Source organism: Emydura macquarii, unplaced genomic scaffold (genome assembly GCF_026122565.2).
Source record: "Emydura macquarii macquarii isolate MOO-44397 ecotype Brisbane River unplaced genomic scaffold, CSIRO-AGI_Emac_v2 contig_2448, whole genome shotgun sequence".
Classification (NCBI taxonomy): domain Eukaryota; kingdom Metazoa; phylum Chordata; order Testudines; family Chelidae; genus Emydura; species Emydura macquarii.
In genome coordinates this window covers 382,849-403,784 of record NW_027132585.1, presented here as the reverse complement: position 1 = coordinate 403,784, position 20,936 = coordinate 382,849, and the positions used below count along the sequence as shown (strand labels likewise).

Below are 20,936 nucleotides of genomic sequence, written 5' to 3'. Positions count from 1 at the left end.
GCCATTTTATTTGTATATCTATTTTCCCCTCACACCATACCACTGAGGAAAAACAAGTGTCACTAACAGGTTACCAGAGAAGTTGGGATACACCATTGCTACAGACATTCAAAACCAAGTTAGTTCCAGAGGGGTAGCCGTGTTAGTCTGTATACAGCAAAAACAACGAGAGTTCTGTAGAACTTCAAAGACTAACAAATTTAATTTCTGCAGGCATAAGCTTTCATGGGCTGTAACCCATACTGGGAATGATGTAGGTAGCTGTGTTTGCTGGGGAAGTCAGGCTGGGTGTCACAAGATTTCTTTCCTGTCCCTACTAGCTATAATTCTATGGACCATATACTGCTCTCAGTCCACAGAAACAATCCCAGAGACAATCCCATTGATGGCAATGGCAATTCTGTGTGTATCAAGAAAAGACCTTAAGCCTTATGTGAGTCAGTTTGCCAAGTCATACATGAAACATAAACTAAAGGGTTAAATGAAACGAAATACCACCAACTAGACTGCATTCTACGTTAGGAATGAACAACATAATTTAATTCAAATAAATTGTTTTTGTGAATATTCATTAAATATCTGAAAATCTCCCATTGTGATTTTCCTGGTTTATTAAAAGGCCTCTTTCCCAATCCTTAATGTAAGCTCCATTGTAGGATGGAGAAAGGCACATAAGCGTAGAGGCTTGGTTCAGCCACTCATCACTTACCACACTGAGTGATAATCTGCGCTTCAACCCAGCAATGATTTTACTTTGGGAATCATATGGTATACTATAATTTGCTGAGCTAGTAAAGAATAGCTTTTCAATCTCTCAGGCAATAGATACATTTATGCACGATATTCTTGTTATGCCTACTTATGGGCTCAACATGATTTCTCTTCTCTATAGGAGAATAACTTGAACCTCTTGTGCCATGACACTGTATTATATTTGAATTTTGACATTGCGTTTAGAGAACATTTTCATTATGTGAATAACTATTTCCAGTTTCTACACAATTCTAAATATTAAAGGGTAACTTGCAAGTATGAAAAGTCCCCCGAAAGTTACCATATTAATAGTATAGTACTGTACATGATGAATGCCTCAAATTACCCTGTGCTACACTATCAACATGCCTACGCAATTTCAGTGTTTAAAATTAAGTCATTTATTTCAGTTAGAACAGGTCAGAAAATATCTGAAATCACAATCAAATTACTGTTCTCCATCATACACTAGTTTACGATTCCAGCATTGGGTTTTCCTTTGCTCTGCAGCTCCCAGAGACAGAACCAGACCTATCAATCACAGGAAAGGCATCTGGCTCCCAATTCTGCTTCCTGGCAATTTCAACTCGTGCATTTTGGACCTTCGGCAGTCTTGAACTGCAGAGCCCAAGGAAACAGTTAAGTTTTCAGATTTGGCTCAAAATTCTTTCACCTTAAGCATTTTTGTTGCCTATCAGATTACTCTTCAATGTTTAAAACACCCTCAGTTTAACCTGATAGCACCATAATGAATGCCAAGTTTTACCCAGATAAAATTGAAACAAAAAGCGTGAAAAAAAGTTTTAGGAAACTCATGCCATTAATTTCTTACTTTTAACCTGTAAGAATAGAAATGTTGGGATACAGAACCTGCAGGTTTGTTTTGTATTCTATTATTAATAATAAACAGTTACCAAATAACTTTTCTGTTTTCAAAGTACCTTAAAACCATGGTTCTCAGCCAGGGGAATACATACCCCTGGCGGTACGCAGAGGTCTTCTAGAGGGTACATCAACTCATCTAGATATTTGCCTAGTTTTATAACAGGCTACATAAAAAGCACTAGTGAATTCAGTACAAACTAAAATTTCATATAGATAATGACTTGTTTATACTGCACTATATATTATACACTGAAATATAAGTGCAATATTTATATTCCAATTGATTTATTTTATAATTATATAGTAAAAATGAGAAAGTAAACAATTTTTCAGTAATAATGTGTTGTGACATTTTTTTATGTTTATGTCTGATTTTGTAAGCAAGTAGTTTTTAAGTGAGGTTAAACTTGGGTGTACGCAAGAAAAATCAGACTCCTGAAAGGGAGATAGTAGTATGGAAAGGTTGAGAGCCACTGCTTTAAAATATCAACTGTTTAATCTCCACAACAACTATTTGATGTAGGCAGGTATTTCAAATGGGGAAAATGAGAAAGGTGTTAAGTATTTTTCTAAAATCAGAGAGGAAATCAGTGTCAGATCTGAAATTAGTAGTTCCTAGACACCACTCTTGTACACAGACCACATCTCTCTCTTGCTGATAAATCACAACATACTGGTAGTCACTAAAGGCCAGGGATACAACTGTTAATGAAATATAGCAATTCAAACTGAAAAGTTAGCCGGTACCAATATAGCCTGTGATGTTTTATGATAAAGCTGGATGGCACCCACCGTGTGCCCTAGATATAAATGTGTTGCAACCTGAAGCTGCAAGTTCTAACCCCCAAACCATATTTATTGACAAACATATTTCATTGAAAGAAATCTTGTTCCTGTGCACATTAGTAAGCTCCTCCACCTGCATGTGATCTCTGTCCACCATCATTCTTATCACATGTGTTCCTAAACCTCTGCAAATGTTTGGGGGAAGGAGTTCATGACAATCAGTTTTTACTGTAAAGAACTGTATTCTGTCTAGTTGGAATTTGAACAACAAACATCTCAGACTTAGTAGTTCATGAGCATCATGAAAGGAACATATTCTGAATTGAGCAGCAGCCCATTAATAATATTTAACTAGGGTGCTTGAGAGGAAGCTAACCCTCCCTGTCATGCACTTTTCAGATTCACCTTGAACAAAGGAGCAAGAATCAGTCAGAATAATCTTTAGACTATGAATCACGGTAACATAGTAAAGAAGTCCCTTTTCAAGTCACCCTCGGAGGGTGGGTAGAGAACAACTCAGGGTGTCAACAAGGAAACGGGAGTAGCTGTGAATTGCATTGGTAACCCTTTTAAGGCCTGCCAGCATGTGACTCTATGTATACATGTTGTTGTTGCCATCCTGTTGGTGCCATTCCATTCAGGGCAAATAGAAAAACAGTCTGGTCACCATGGGCAATTTTCCACTCAGGGAGATACTGAAGAAGTGGGTAAGGAGAGATGGACTGGTTATGTTAGGCTTTTTTAGACTTCCAGGCACCTTTCCACAGGTCACAGCTACATCAATCGCTGTGGAGGGGAGTTTTTATTTTACTGCATGAACTGTGTACTTGAAGCAAGAGGTGAACAGGAACTATAGAAATGCAGCTGAAATAGTGTAATTCATCTGTGAATATATGTTTCACCCAGCCAAGCTGGTCTTAAAGGACCACTTGATCAACACACAAATTAATTGACTTCCTCAAATGATTTGTATAGCAAATAACATTGTAGGAACTATTTTACACAAAGGATTACTCTCAAACCATGCAGACGTGAAAGCAAAGAAAAATAATAGCAAAACCATGATAGAAGCAACATCTCTTGTGCTTTAATGCCATAAAAATCTATTTACAAAACAGGTAATATTTCTTGATATTTACCAAGAAAATCCAGCATTTAATGGGGACATTCTAAAGCCTAACATTTGAAATGTGGTATATGAGAAAATGTTTTTATATTTTGTATGTCATTTCATTTAAATAAACCTTATTATGTCATATTCTACATTTTATTTCGTTTAATCATTTGTTTACATTACTGTGTGCCGTGTTTATGTTCAGGAAGGTGACAAGATCTGAAATTGGATTATGGAAGAAAAAACCTTGATGTGAAACTGTACGAAGGCAATAATTGACAGTGAATAATCTTATCTCTTTGATTCTGAATGGACACTTAAGGCTAAATTTCTATTTTAGGCACAGTTGTGAACAAGGGATGTTGTGTAAGCTAAACCACCCTTTAAGTAGCCCAGGAGGTTTAGAGTCAGAGACACACCTCTGCATCACAATTTCCCCCTGCTTTTTCTTCTGACTCCTAAAGGGGTAATAATTTACTGTTGTATAGACCCATGACTGGTGGGGAGTAGTATAGGCCAAAGAGTAGAGGGCCTGGTCCTACCCCTATCTGCCCACTCCCCAGCGTTCTGCTTTGGAGAACGAGTAAACGGGTGAGTAACTGCGCTTAGTCAAATATGCCTTCAAACTCAAGATCTGGGTAACCCACATAAAGAGTTATGCCATTGTGTAGTCATGTCATCTGAATCACAGTCTAGCCATTCATTTTATTAGCAATTGCACCTAAAATATAGACAAAAAGTTCCTGTTTAAAGTTTAACGTCACTTGACTTGGCTCATGTTGTTCAATTTGAAATATTTGACTTCATTAACTTGGAGCCACTGGGGGATAGCAAAAAAAAGCATGTTCTCACTTTACTAGCATCACAATGTGGTTTTACTGGAAAGGAAGAAGTATGGTCTTGTGTTTACAGACATAGGGCTGGGAATCAGGAAATCTGGGTTCTATTCCCTGCTGTGTGATCTTGTGCAACTCTCTTTGTGCTACACTTTTCCCATCTGTTAAATGGAGAATAATAACACTTCTTTACCTCCTGTCAATCCATTATTTTTTGTGAGGTGCTCAGATACTATGGTAACGAGGGCCCTGAAATGCCTATAAGTAAATAAAATAATAACGTAGATACTTTTTCTATCCACTACAATGGCTTCATTTAAACTAAGAGAGATATTGAGTCGACTCTCACTAGCTTTCAGAGCAGGTCCTAGTTTGCTTAACATCTATAAACTTCCTCCTGGCCTAATTATTTGAAGGAGTAATATTCATTTTCATCATTATGTATATGGTACAGTGATGTATATATCCTTTAGTGCACTTTCAAGGCTGTCGTGCTGTTAAAAATTCAATATTTAAGACAAATAGTTATAGATTGCCTACTTTTTTTCCAACAATTTATTATTAATGAAGAATCTGAAAGCTATACTTTTCGGCTAGTCTCAAAGATGATAGGTATTTTTATTTATTTATATCTGAGTTTTTAGAGCTCATCAAAGTCAATTGAATTGACATCACTACAGGCTTAAGTCTTCCTGTAAACACAGAAATGGTACAGTAGGGAAGTAGTTAATTTCTTCTTATTGAAGTGTTGTTTATACAGTCAGTGCTGTATGAACCACAGACAAACACAGCCTCTGCCCTGAGATGCTGACATTCTAAAAGATGGACTAGCCAAACTGGGAAATCAAGAGGATGTTTAATTAGAATTTTCTTTGTTATTTCCCCACTTTCCTTTCTTTTGGACTGTTGGTTGGAGAAGACATTTGGCTGAAGTGAGTTATCAGTTGTTGGGATTGTGGAAGAAATCGATCTCTAGTAGGTATTAGAATAATCATAGTGAGATGCTTGTTGCACTAGGGTTGGGAGGTCATTTGACACATAGGTGGAATAAAGGTAGACAGCCTCAGGATGGGAGTGAGAAAAGGACACAAATAGTGTGGCAAAAAGTGCCCATGATACTCATCACTGTAGTATCTCAGTGCCTTGCTGTGAGTCAAATCAGAAATTACTGTTGTTGGTTTCTTAGAGGATGGGGATTGCATGATAAGATCTGAGGTAAGGAACTTAGGAGTTGGATTCAATTAATTGTCCTTTCAGCAATGATCACCTCAAGCATTGCGATGCTCTGCATTTGCATAGTCTTATGTGTCTGACGTCTATTGTCTATGCATCTGATTCAGGTCCTGACCCTGCAAGGACTTGTACCGATGATTATCCATACACACTGGAATACCATTGAAGTCATAATTAAGCATGTATCTATCTTTGCAGGACTGGGGCCACAGACGCTAAACTTGTTGGGACAAGGACTGTGGTTTCTTCAGTTTGCATAGTGCTGAGCACATTGATAACTGTCAGTAAATAATATATAATATATAAATAATAAAAAATCAAATTTCAATATCAATAATAGCTACATTATGAAAGCAGCAGGTTGTCACTTAAGGAATGAAGTATGATTTCAGAATATGGTATTAGATTTTAACTATACTGAATTTTAAATTCATGCTGTTTTATGTCATGTGTGGAGTACTGCAATGCAGCCTTCCTTTGTTTGCTTTGTTTGAATCATTCTCACTGATCACCGCACAGATTTTGACTCCACTGCAAATGTGTGATCACAGTATGATGATTTTTGACAAATTTGCACTGTTTTTATATTTCTCAACATTGCAATTTTTAGATGAAATGACTCCTGAGTGCTCATCAGTCTGAATTTTTGGCTATAATTATAACATCAGGATCTTCTTAAGGAAAGGATATGTTTTCCAAACATACAGCTTAGAACTGCAGGGGGTCAGGCATTAATATCAAGGCACCTATTTTATGGAATTCTGTACCTTAAGTGATCAAAGAAGGTGATAAATTAGCAAGGTTTAAATTAAGATTGAAAACTTTTGAAATGCATTGAGTCTAATAATTGTCTAAAGCTCCTTTAGTTATTTCCGATCTGTTGTGCTATTAACGTATTGATAGTTAGATTTCAATGTTACTACCTACCCTAGTAAAATAAATATTGTACTCTTGGCAGCTTCAGTTAAAATATGCTCTCTTTAAATATGTAATGTAAAATATTGTGGTTCAGTATGTAGAGCAGGGGAATGGGAATCTGGAATCTAGTGTTATATTTGTAATGATGACACTAAATTTCTGTGTCATCAGGGGCAAGACACTTGATCGTTCTGTGCCTCAATTAACCCATCAATAAAATGGACATAAAATATTTTTTTATCTCACAAGGCATTGTGAAGATTAATTAAATAGGAAAAAAATCATGCTACCTTTGAGGTCAGTAGAAGTTTTGCCATTCAAGATTATGCCCTTAATGTATGCAAAGCTCTTAGACATTGTTCTTCTAAAAATGTGGAGTGCTTTTACATTCCAGAGTTCAATAATTTGGATCTACAGCCACAGCACAATACTTTCAGCTCTGTCTTTTTCCATATAATAAATGCTGATTTATTAGGAAGAAGGGGAATGGCACAACATGGGCTGAAAAAATGGTGGTCACTTCAGTTTTGTCTAACTTATCAGAAATACGGTAAAACCTGCCTTCATTGCTGATTCTTGTACTGAGTTAAATCCTATTGACTCTCCAACATCTGCAACAAAGAGCCTGTATTGGACCTCACCAAAAGGTGATTAAAATAGGAACTGCAGTGCACATAGGATATACATGTAGGGTGGGATTTGCAAAAAATGCTCAGCACTCTGAGTTAGGCCAATGTTGAACACTTTTGAGAACACCATCCTTAAGTGCCAATACCAGGTAGCAGATATACAGATGGTCATCCACATCCTCTGATAACCGTAGTCTGATTTATGCAGTGAATTCAGCCCAGGCAGCATGTGGGGAGGTTCTGGACATCGGTATTATCTCTCTTGCCTGTGCTTCTGACCCTCAGAGTCTGTACAGCTGTCGTGGCTGCTTCCTGCATCGCATATCCAGGCAAGAAATGGCAATTGGAATTCTAGTCCCAAGCATAGACATCGATGGCTAGCACCTGATACTGAGTTCCCTGCTCACTGGATGTATTCTATTTTTCTGTATATCAGCAGACTTTTTAGTGTGCATGTAACTAAAAACTCAGTGTATGTTTTCAAAATTCCATTGCACCTGTATGTATTACTGCATTTTATTTTAGGCTTGAGGGGAGAGTGAAAACTTATTGCAAAACTTTAGGCTATCAGAGAAATGTATTAAATAATGATTATTTTAAAAAAAAAACAACAAGAAGAGAAAAACAACTAATCACTGGATCTTTCATAAGAAATCTTTTTATATGCAATTTTAAAATTTGTTAAATTCTGTTGAAAAAATTAGGAATTTGTATAATTCGGAATTAGCCTTCTCTTATCTATGATCTCATTCAGATTGGTACTGGTGAGCCTGCAATATAATAAGTCGCCCTAGCCCTTCCCTAATCTACTTTTAAAGGGGGGGGAAACGTTGTTCATATGGTGACCTGGAAGAGCAGTCTTGAATTATTTCTAGTCCAAGACTGAGTATATACCTGAGGTTTAGCTTTAGCCTCAGTCATGAATTGTTTTAATAATATCTGTTTAAATACACATTGTCTGAGGTCATCTGTTGACTTCATAAATCCTACAACTGCAGTTTTTGAGCTGGGCCAACCTTCCATTCATCAGTGTACCTCTTGACTGACTATGGAGTTTAGAATATTTGAAACTTGCAATCATGAGGCAAGGATTTGGAGCATTATGGTTTAGAATAGGAGGTGATATGCACTGAGCCTTAGGGCCTGATCTAAGCTTATTAAGTAAATGGAATGACTCCCCATTGATTTCTATGTGCTTTGCATCAGGCCCTTAATCTGGTAAATGAATTAATAACATAGCTGACCCTATGTAAATATTAGCTAGCTAGCTATATAGCTAGCTAGATAGGGGCATATCTAAAAAGAGGGGAGCCGCTGTTCTGCTTCTTTTCAGGAACGATGCTAAAGACTTATTCTTTCATGTATTGACACTAACTTGCTAGGAGACAAACAGAGTATATTTGGCATTTTTTATTGAATTTCAGGCTTCCACTAATTAAATGTGTGGCTAGTTTCTTGGAGACATTAATTAAAAGTGTAATACATACTAAAAGGAAAATTCATTTAAATCTTTGGAGAGGTCAAATCAATGTCTGAAGCCATCATCTTGATAAAAAAAAAAAAATACCTGCTACTGTTCCTGAATGAGTCATAAGGAGTAATATGCATTAGGGTATTCATAATTTTGAATCCACTTTGTGGCTACTGATATGTCGCTATATTATGTTGTCAAGAGACGGTAGTTGCTTTAAAAGGAATGTACTTTTTGTTCCAACAAAAAAAGCAAGTAACTCAGTAGATCTCATGACAGGAATGCAGATCTCCTGATAGTTTATTGCCAGGGCCAACTGATGGGGTCCTCTGTAACACAGAATGCCAATCAGGCTGTGTGCAGTACTCTTTATTACAAAGAGCGGTTGACATTGCTTGTCAGAAACTGCTATCTGCCAGCACATTGACTATACTTTTCTATAGCTGTATTAAAAAGTAGTGACATTAGTCATGAAAATATTGGGCTATAAAAGACATAAAACCTCCTCATATTACATTTCTTCTTTGTACGCTGCTAGCAGTTGAAAACACATGAAGAAGTATAATAGTTTAAACTATTTTGTTAATGTCAGTGGATTTCCCAAAGATAACTATATGTCACTTAAAATGGTTGATTTGACTATTTTTATTATTGTATAACAATTGCATTACTTTTTTTAGAGCAATATATTTGAGTTGGATAGTATAATGGACTTCCCGAGGCCTTTCTGAAACAACATTATTTTTTGCTCATTTTGTATTAAATAAGTACCAGCCTGTATGTGGGGGTTAATGTATGCATACCATTTGCAACTTACTTAGTGTCATTATATAATTCACAGATGTTTTATTATTCATAGTACTGTGCATTCATAGCTTTCTGTAGTCGTCGTTGTGCAAAAGCTAATGAGGGAGAGTCTGTGTAAGTCTTTTGCTGGTCTTTTACCCTGGTCAAACTCTTATTCAGTCAATTCAAGCTGCAAACAGTGGATATGATAACCTTTACTGGATATTTCGCTGTTTAACAGATTGAGTAGAAAGAAAATAAATATAAACATTTTTGATAATTTTTATATTTGTTTCATAGTTATAAATCACAGATTTTTAGAATAAAAAAAGTCAAGAGCCAGACTTTTCACTGTATTCCACTTTGTGTAGTAACTTGCCCCGTGTAAAGTGGGATATAGCACTAACATATCAAAATGGTAATTTTTTTACTCTTGCTTTGCACAGATTGAAATTAGAACTTAACCGAAGCATGGAGAGTTCCTTATATGTCCTATTTTTGTTTTTTGCTTTAAGAGAGATGAGAAAGATTTTCTGCATCCAGTTTCTGAGTTTGTCCACATTAATTTCAGCAACTGATCAGTACTGGAGCGTCATTCTTGAAAAAAGAGGAAAATAATGTTTGGGGCTGTAAATCTGTTTATCATTTTCTATTAATATAAGAAATACGGGGTCTTAGTAATTCTGTAATTCAACTGAGAGAATGATAAGGAGTAAAGCTAGAATGATTTGCTAATGTGACCCGAACACTGAGATGGAATTGCAGCTTATAATTATATATATATATAATTATGGTTATATTAATAACACGACAAGATTAAAACTCTTGTCCTCTTCATACTTTGCTTTCTTGCCTTTCTGTCTCTTCTGTTCCTCCTGACTATTTCATTCTTCACCCCATATGTTTCTGGTTCAACTTCTCACCTCTCCACAACTCTGGCTTTGTCTTTTGGATTTTAGAACTATGAACATTCCAATATTTAATTTCTATTACTTTCTTATTTGTTGCCATTTTCTTATATACTATTTTATGCTAATTTGTTATTAGGCATCAAGTACTGTACAATAATAAGGGTATTAACACTCACTTTAAAAATAAAAGTGTTACAAACTTCAGTGTCCAACACTTGAGGGCTTTTGGGTTTGTTACAGACCTTGTATAGTGAGTTCAGGGAATCATAGTTCAGTCTTTGGTGCCCCTTTTGCTCCATGGGGAAAGTAATTTGCACCAGATTTTTGCCTAGGGCAGATTAGTTCTCTCCCTATACTTAGACATCTGTACTAGGGGCTTCTGGATTGAAGTCTCTGTCCTCTCACCATCACTGACCTGCAAAAGAAAGTGAGTATCCCCCAAAAGACTTCTGTTTCATGCCACACAGAGATCTTTGATTAGGTAGCCATGCAGGGGACAGTCTTGTACCCCTTAATTAGTCTGGGTCAAGCATCAACAAAAGATGGCCACAACAGTCTTTTAAATATATATTTTTCCCCTCAGGAGCTTGTGATATTATGTTTTTCAGTTAATCACATTCATATTGCTATTATGTTAGTTCATATGTGGTTTTAGTAACTGTGCAAATCACTTTCGATTGAATCATAATCTTTCTTTGAAATACCTGTGGGAGAGAGACAGAAAGCCTAGGAAACACTGACACTACTGTGAAATCTGTGACATTTCTGGAAACTGTGAGATTTCCATCAAATTGGACAGGAGGTAGGGTTACCAGCCTATGAACCAGGTGAGGGTGCAACCTTCCAGTTCTGTGGGTTTCCCAGGAAAAGAAGCCCATGGTTTCAGGGAGGAGCTTTCCGACTCTGTGCTGCCACCCAGGCTTCTCATAACACCAACTGTGCTTTCATTGACAGCTCCCTATCAGCTGCACAAAAGAAGCTGTAGGGTAGACCCAGAAGATGAAAAAGTAACATCTGACAAGCAACATTAAACACTGGATTGCTTGGAAATCAGCAGGCTCATCTGTGGATGATACAACAATGTGGGCAACTCCTCCCTCCTTTCCTCTAAATTTCCTGGAACACCAAACTCATGGAGCTTCAGCAGGTTCCCAGACACTGGGGAATGATACACCTTCTGAGGCCACAGAGAAATCCCTCTGCTTACAGAATAGGGATGTCTTTCTAATGATTTTCTGTGCATTTATATATATATAAAATCAAGTGCTGAGTGGCTCACAATGTGTAGTGATTTTCGGGAATCACAGTTTGTTCTTTAGTTCCTCCCTTGCTCCATGGGGGGAGTAATTTGCCCCAGGCCTTTGTCTGGTGCAGATTAATTCCCCCTCTGTACTCAGTCATCTGTGCTGACTGGTGTGCAAGGGCTTATTGCAGTGAAGCCTTGTTCACTTGCCATCTCTCATGAGGATACACACACACACATATTTGTGTGTGTGCTCAAGTATGTATTCTAGGCCAGATTAGGATATCAAAATAGAGTTACACTACCAAAGAGCAAGATGGTGGGCTACCCGGGTCCCTAGCCGGACTGGGGAACAGCATGTTTTCATGGATGGCCCTTACTCGCCCTGGATACCAGGGCACCTGTAGAGTGTAGCCTTTACTACAGGAACACAAATGCTGCCCTCCCAATGGAATGCTGCAGGGTAATCTGCATAATAATCCTCATGGAGATTTCTTCATAAAGACATCCCTCCTGTGGTCTAGTAAGTAGAGGGTCTTGATTTAGACCATTATTGCTATTATTTGTTTTGAGATGACAGGAGCTTTGTTTGAATCTTTTGTTTATTTATTTATCTAATGAGCATTCACTGAGAAGGAGACTGTTGGTTTAGAATTTATCTTAGGTTTTGGAGGGGCCCATGTCAAAGTAAGCAATGTCAGCTACATTCCCATCTGTCTTATGTACTACAGTCAGTGATATTTTTGGTGACATCATAGTTCAAAGAGTGTGTGTTTGGTAGGTAGGGTTCAGATACATATGCACAATATCCTCTATGACTGCACAAGTGGCATCACTAAAGTCATTACTGACAGAAGTTCTCCTAATCTGTTGGCTGCATTTTACCTGACAGAGAGATTGAGGGGCTAGGTAAATCATAAATATGTATAATGGATATGGAACCACAAAATCCTAATTTTCTAGTAAGAAAATTTCCTTGTCCAAATTAGATTGTGGCCAGTCTGTGTATAACAAGGTGAATATGCAATTGAACTTCCTATACAAGCCCTCGTTATAAATCATCTTCTAAAAATAGTAAAACCATCACAGCTATCAGTCAAGCTTCACATGAATTCATTATTGGCTAAATAATGTCAAGCTACCTTTGTGCTTACAAATCATCATCCATTCCGTGGCGGCAATTTATGAAAATTTTTACATCAGTAATATATTCAATTAAGAGAACTCCTTGGAAGAAATTCTCCATGTGTATTAATATATTGCCAACCACAGAACAGCCTTGATTATCAAAATATCTTGAGGACATGGAATGAGTGTGGATAAACAAGCTTTTGCATTGTTAAGAGTATTTCCAATGTAATGAACAGCTATGCGGGCCATGCCCCAGTTTTGGTACCAGATAATTGCTATGTACAGCATATATTTTAGATGCACAGCGTGTCACACTGACTTGTGTATGAGGAATGAATGATGGTGTTTAACAGGCCTACATCTAGAGGATCTGCATTCAGGAGCAATGCATTAGATTTGTTTGATTTTTATTACAAAATGAGATGACAGTGTGTGAGATCAAGACATTGCTGGGAGAAAGGCATTTTGTCCTGATGGGCCCCTACTCTTTCCCAGCTGTCAGGGGAAAACTGGTTGACATTCTGTTACTGTTACTCAAACAGAAAGGCACCATTCTATCCCCAGGCCACTAGAAGAGGCTTGCCCATCCATGATGATCATACTGCCATCTCCAGCATTGGTGGTGCAGTTACATATTCTGCCTCTAATTCTGTCCCATACAAGCAGCAGATTAAGGATTTGGCCCAGAATGAATACAAATAATGAACAGGACTGCAAGATAGACTCTGTACAGTGTCCTTAAGATAAATCCTTTAAGCAAAATAGCTTTGGCCTGGCTTTGCATAAAATAACATTTTAAAAGTAGCAGTCTGTCATTTTCCAGTTCCTCCTTCAACAGACTGAGGGTGAGAACCTTGTTCTTGTTTCTTAATTAGCTTATTCTTTCTTATTGGAGAGGATTAATGTGTGAGAAATATCTTTCATTTTGGGTTCTTTCTTTCCCCTCATGTAGAGAACTTCCAGAAGCAGGAACACAGAGAGAAAGAACAGGTAGAGGTATGGGAAAGATGACACTGAACTTGAGACAGGGCTGCTCACACAAACTGGAAAGGGAAGTAGGAAGTGAAAAGTAGAAGTAAAGAATAGATTGAGAGTTCTGTTGGATGGGGCATTTCAGGCATTACACAAACTGAATCAGGTAGTTAGAAGTCTAAATGACATGAGTAATAGCCCTGAATAATTATGACTGTGAAATCATGGACGCTAACAGGAATTGGTTGAATAGAAACTGAAAAGCCCGTAAAGTCAAGACTCCACTTACATTTTAGCTCCAGAAACAAACTTGGAAAGACACATTTTCTGGCAGAAAACAATCATTACAAGATGAGAACTACTTAGAAGCTAAGCTTCTTGAAGCACAAAGATCTTTTGAAATTTGTGTTTTACTCCTCATCTAGGAAGAATGGCACTGTTTCACTTTTGTGTAACACCATCTCTGATATGTGTTAAATTAAAAATATAGGATAATAGAGGTCCAGGAGTGAATACAAGACAACAATTCCCTTGAGTTCTGCTGATGATATAAGATATAAGAGCATAACTGTTGTGTTTCTAAAATGTCTGGAGTCATCTATTGTAGTTTTAAAACATTAACAGCTGCTGCTGATGCTTGAGTGGAATAATTACTAGGTGCTGACATTTAAGCATCATATTTATTTAGCTGTGACATTGGAATGTCATCAGGATGTTTATTGTTTTGTTTCCCCAGTAGTGTCAATGTGTTATTCTATTTTATATATTGTAGAACCCTCTCTCCCCAAGCAAAAATGAACAATTCTGAAAACCTGCTGAAATTTGAATTGTGTTTCCTCTATATCTTACATATAATACAGGCCATTCTCTTAGTATTAATGTGGATAAATGGCATTTTATAATTCCGTCGTAATATAGCATGGAATGTGCTCCCTAAACATGTTTGTCAAGCCACCTCCCTCTCTTTATTTAAGTCCCTTCTGAAACGTCAGTCCTGCCACAACACTTCTAGGAAGTGAGTTTCAACACCTCCAAGAAGATTGCGATACAGGGTTATCTTTTTGTTTTTCTTGTTATTCTTCCCTTCTTCCACTTCTAAAAATAAAAATCTCTTTCTGACCTTCACTTCTTGTCACAATTTATGGCCAAATTCACTGCCAGTATAAAGGGGCAGAGCTCCATAGAATTAACTTGTTTACATCAGCAGAGAATTTGTTTAAGGCCTTGGAGCATGAGATGTGTCTATTTCCTTCTTCCTTCTAGCACAATTTTAGGTGCTCGGTAATAGTAATAGCTGCATATTTTGAATTTTGGATGACTTTTTTCTGTTGAACATTGCCTTGCGAGGTACTGGATGAAAAAAATTGCAAATTAAAGCCAAGAATTTACAACGCTATAATTATGATGGAGACAGTGTTTGGCTAAAATCAGAGATGTGATAGGCATATATTTTTATTACTAAGGTTATTTAGTTTATGACATATGTAACCATATGAATGGATTTAATGATTCAAAGTTTTGCTTTGGGACACACACACTTTTCCTTTTTATTTTTTGGGGGATCCATATTAGAGCTGGTCAGGAATTTTTTTGACAAAACCAGAATGGAATTTCCAGTCCAAATGAGATAGAAGAGCCAGTACCCCTTGCTTATGACAATCACTTGATGTAGGAGATCCAGTTCAAGCCCAACTCTGCCTAATTTAGACTTAACCATAAGGCTCTTGCATCCCAGGTGAGTGCCCTAACCACTCTATTATGGAGCCAGTTTTGTGTTTTCTCTCCTGTTAGAGCTGTTCCACCTTATATAAATAATTAAATATTCATTGGGCCAGGAAAAGAGGATGAATATAGCCCAGTAGTTTGGGCACTCATTTGGGATGTAGGAAACTCAGGGTCAAGTCTAAATCAAGCAGAGAGTTGAATGCCTAACTACCAGACTATTGGCTATTCTGGGATGTGTCTCTCAGTTTGCTTCCCACAAAAACCAATCTTGATTTTTTTTTTGCAAAAGAGAATTCTTGTTTTCTGGCCAGCCCTATCCACACAAGTCCCCCAGCAGTTCTGAGGAGATTCTACCACAGATCCCCATCCAGATTCCATAGTGAATGAAAGGGGGTGAGATGGTAACCCTTCAGCATGTCCCATATACAGGGGGTGAGGGAGGGCAATGGGACCAGACTAAGAGGAACTTGTTTCCCAGGCAAGTTAGGGAAGGGGGGGTGTAGGAAAACTCTTGGAGGACTCACAAATGTTGATATAATCTTGCTTTTGTCAATACTGGCCGTAACTCAGCTGTGATTTTTTTTCACCCCCAAAATTTGCTGTGACAAACTAACTAACCTAAGTATTATGAATCACTTATATTTTTAGACTCAAAGGAATTTATATTTGTAGTTTGGTTTAAAAAAAATTGATGTACACTTTAAAAGAAATGGTAAATAGAACATCCTCACAGTTCTTATGATGAAACATTCCTTGTTCACTACCTACATGACAGCTCAGGCAATGTTAGAAATCTTTCTAACCTTCTCATCCTAATTTAGCTATACTTGTGAGGAGATTTGTTAAGGGTATCTTAAGCATAATAGAAAACAACAATGCCAAGCAATAAAACAAATATGACAAGTAGCATTTTTAACTACATGGATTTGGAAAGGATTTATACTGTGCATCAAAGGGCACCATCTCTGTGCCTCTTCGCTGTTCAAGATGGTCACCTCTGCTTGGGGTGCCAGAATTGCTCAGGTTGGCCTTACAGCTCTAGAAGTGTACACAGCCCTACTCTGGAATAGTTAAGAAATGCAGAAGATTGGCTATGTTGATATCTATAGGTGCTCAAATTGTTTGACAATTGGATTGGTGCAGGAATCTAGTGATACAGAGTATAAATCTCATTCTTCTGGACCAGTGGGGAGTGCTGTGGAAAAAATATGGAGCTTCTGGAAGGGGAGGTGGACAATGCCTTCTGTATTTTTCAGTGATCCCCTCTGGCACATGAAAGCAGTAGTTCTGATTGATCTGGAGAGAGCCCAAGTTACCACCCCTTCCCACCCCCCATTGCTCTAATGTTAGGTTTTGAGAAAAACGCAGCTGTGGGCTTTTTTTGTTTTTTAAAGAAGTATGGAAAGACTAAATGGAATTAAAAGTTTGACAGGAAAAAAACCTCCTGCTCCATTGAGAAAAAAAATAAAGTTCAGTAATGGAAGTATGTTATTGTGAAAATGAGGAAGTGGTTTCTGATTTCTTATATAGTCATTATGTGTTTATGTAAAAGGGGAAAATAATCTCATTAACATCTAAAGTGATTGTGAAATGGAGTGAGCATGGTCCCACTGTCTTTTCACAGTCCACTTGCAGGTTTTGGTTTATTGCTTTGCTATTCAGGCCTTGTTTATTTTGAATTTTAAAATCCATCCATCTTCAAAACAAAGAGCAGAACATTTGTGTTCCGGGTGAAAATGGAGAACCTTGAGTCAGCCTCCCTTCCACTGTTGATTGGCATGGTGAGGGGCCTGTAACTCATGGGCCAGGAGAAGTGGAGCATTTGTAGCATGCTTCCCCTATTTCTGTAGAAGCCCCTCAGAATTGAGGCTCCATGTGCCTGTGGGGACGGTACACTGCCAGGGAGCAGCCTTTCTACACAGCATGCTACCCTAGCAACCTGACAGAATTCCAAGAGAAATCTGTGTGGGAGTCAGTGCTGATCTTTGCAGCATTAACTCTGTTTAGAGAGGGGATTGTGTGCAGCTACTGTGGGGAAGCCAATGCAGCATGGCTCCTGTGTGAGATCCATAGGAAAAGTACCAGATTTCACCATGTGTCCTTGTATGCCACATATTTGCAAGGCTGCACTCCTGCTCCTTCCACAGAGATGCAAACCCCTTTGCCTTTGGGGAGAATGTGGCAGCAGCGCCACAAGTTTACATGCCTTTGGCCTGTCAGTCATCTTTCACCTCTGCAGTATGGAGGCTCTGAGTATGTGCTTTTTCACAGGTACATAGGATATGCCCTTTGCTTCTGAATTTCTCTAATTGCCATGTTAGCCCCTTCCCCCTGCAATGTCCGAGTTTAAGCATATTTGGATTTTGGTCATCATGGACTGAAAAATGTTTCCTATCTTGTACATATACAAATCTCAGTCAGGATTTCACTTGTGCTACCTGGTTATGCAGGGCCAGAATGTGTCAGCCCTTATGAATGTACACTGACTGTACATGGGAGAGTGTACAAGAAGCCCATCCTGATGTACCTTGCACAAGGGCCTGGCACAGTTGCTGAGAGCAGACACTGTTGCTTTAGTGCGTCCCCATGGTGATGAGAAGGGGTGATGAGGTGCAGAACCGTGGCCCTATTCCTTCAATAGCCCTTTTACACTATGTGTTTCTATGGGGGAAAAAAGAGGGAAGAGGTAGGTTGCACCATTATCAAGGAGGGTTGGTGTAGCACGCTGAGCCACTTGGGGAGGGATTCATAGCACAATCTCTGCCCGAGCTCATCAGGGAGTAGCATAGCTCCATGCACACCACAATTTGGCCCTTTGTTTTAAATTGCTAGTTAATGAGAACATTTTCAGGAACAACACAAAGATAGAGATTTCTTGGAAATAAATAATGTATTGCCCCGGAACTATTTCAGTATGTCAAAAAACAATCTGTGAAAACCTTATTAATTAACGGAGAAATGGCAGCTGGGATATGGTGCATACAGTGTTTGTACACAATACTAATAAAATAAATTTGAAAATTCCTGATATTAATCATCAGTTCCATTAGTAGAATAAAGAAAACAGTTTAAATGAGATTCTGGACTAACCCAATTTTAGATGAATAAGCTTCACAAATCATAAATGTCAGGAAGAATTTGCATTCAATTAAGATTCTGGCTTTTGTACCTATTTAACATAGATTTGGTAGGTAAAAAAAGTTGAGGGCATCTCAGTTAGAAATGTTCTTTCCCTCTGTTGGCATGTGAAGACTGAGAATTTTATCAATGGATCCCAATCAGAACCCTTCTGAATTCTTTTCTTAGCTTTACCAAGGGCTAATTCTTAAAGGAAAATATTTGGCTACTTTCCAGTTGGCTTGTGTCCTCTGTTATTTTCATTGAAAAGTGTGGAATCAGTTTTCAAGACTGTTTCTGCATACATTAAACTTGTTTATAGTTCAACACTCTTCCTCCCTCTTTCTTCATTGTATATTGAACAATTATCTACCACTACATAGCAAAGGGAAACTCAACAGTGAAAAGGGATAGCATCAGCTGAATAGGGGGCTAACACCAGGGGTACAATCAGAATTTTGCAAAGGAGGGGTGTGACAGCTTTGGCAATTTCCTGCAATATCTTTAGGAGATTTTATTGTATCAAGTTTATGTATCATTGTGGGTCAGGGATTATATGTAATTCCATGGGGAAGAAATGAAGAACACCAAGGGAGTGATTAGGCAAATTTACTCAGGTGGTAACACCTCTAGAGAACTACCTAGAGAAAGGTTTGCATATACTGGTTTATACTGGATTCTCCAGAGACCAACGGACAAAAAAGGACTTTTGGTTATATAAGCTGAGTTAAAATTGACTCAGGTCCTTCTTTCTGATCCAGCAAATGGACACAACCTTCTGTTCAATGGGGGGACTGGGAAGGGCAATCCTTAGGGAAGGACTGACACCTCCCACAGCTGAGGTTGAAATTGGGATGACCTCTGAGATGCTTGTAGTTTCTTTTATTGATTTTAATATATTTTCTCTGGAATACTTTCATGTTAAGAATAAACATGCTTACTTAAAAAGGGCTGCATGGTAACTCATAACTATGAGCAATTACGCTGTTCATAGCCACTGGCAAGAAAGCAAAGTGCAAAATCCTGGCTGTTTAGGCTGTCTGGCTTGCTGGTAATATCAGTGCAGGAAGGGAACTTTGCAGCCTGGAAAAACCCTGGTCCGGAGAAAGAGAGATGTAGGTCTCTGTCCAAGAGCAGTGATGGCTGAAGAGCTGGGTGCTGGACCATGGAAGGGAAATACAGATGCAATATCCCCAACTGATTGGGGACCCAGAGCTCTCCTTCCCCTGCCTTATACCCACTGACAAGCTCTTTCCCTTGCACTCTCTCCCTGCACCCAGACTTCCACACTCTCCCACTGCTGCCTCTGCACCGAGATCAGTGCTCTTCCCCCCACATTGCCCTGCACCCAGCCTTGAGCTGTTCCTCCTGCACCCATCCCTGCAGTCTCCACACCCCACACCCAATCCTGAGCTCTCACCCAGAAGAGCACCGTTGCCACCTGGAGCCAGGAAGTTCTGAGAGCTCCAGACCCCATCCTCTTTCTGTGTCTTTGCTTCCTCAGGAAGCACCAGAAACCTGGATCCAATCCTCTCACCCTCCTAGGGGCTGGGGGTTCCCAGTGCCCATAGGTGTGGAAGGATTATAAAGGATGGGGGAGTGGGAGGGAACAAGTGCACAAGGTTGTGGGAGGGGCAGCTAGGCCAAATATGAATGAGTGGCATCATGATCTGGTGCACTGGGTCACAGCACCATTTGGCTTCCATCATGACAGAGGGGCAGCCAGGCCAAATTTCCAGCTCTGGTCAGGGACTGGGGTGGGGGCCTTGTTGCATCTCTGTCTAACACTAAGGAGCACATTGTGAGGGCCCTTGAATCGGTGTGCCTGGGTAATGGGATGCACAGGACTCCTTCCTTTCTTATGCATCTGTGCAGAAGCCCCCTCAAATAACAGTCCTGGTGCTCCCTTGACTGTGGGTGTATAGGGCTGCTTATTCCTAGTTGATAGAGATTTGGGAAGAGAAGGAAGTGTTCGTATTATAAATGTCACTTATGGTGGAATGGCTTTCTCAAAGTACTCTGCACATTTCCTAAATATGGTCAGACTCTAGATTTCTCTGATCTCCTCTAGAAGATAATTAATAGTATTGTATAACCTTCTCTAGTGATTTATATTTTCAAAGAACTGTACATTCATTAAATAAAGAACCCTCAAATAATCCCTGTATTGTAGATCAGTATTATTTTTCTCATTTTACACATGGGTAAATTTAGTGACTTGTCCAAAGACACACTGCCAGTTAGAGGTGGAGTCCACTGTTGGAAATCACCAGATCTTGCATCTGATCCCTTGGTCATTCAACAAAACCACCCAGTGGCTTCTTTATCAATATAAAATAATTAATTAATAGAAATCCATATAATCACTGTCCTCACAACTAACTGTTTATTTTCGTTGTTTGGTATTTAAAATTATCCACAATGTT

The 20,936-nt window shown here is 38.6% G+C and overlaps 1 protein-coding gene across 1 annotated transcript in view; it reads left to right on the top strand.

Moving 5' to 3' along the window:
• Positions 1 to 20,936, top strand: part of PCDH7 (protocadherin 7) — a 354,987-nt gene that overhangs the window by 59,785 nt on the left and 274,266 nt on the right. The gene's annotated exons all lie outside the window — the stretch shown is intronic.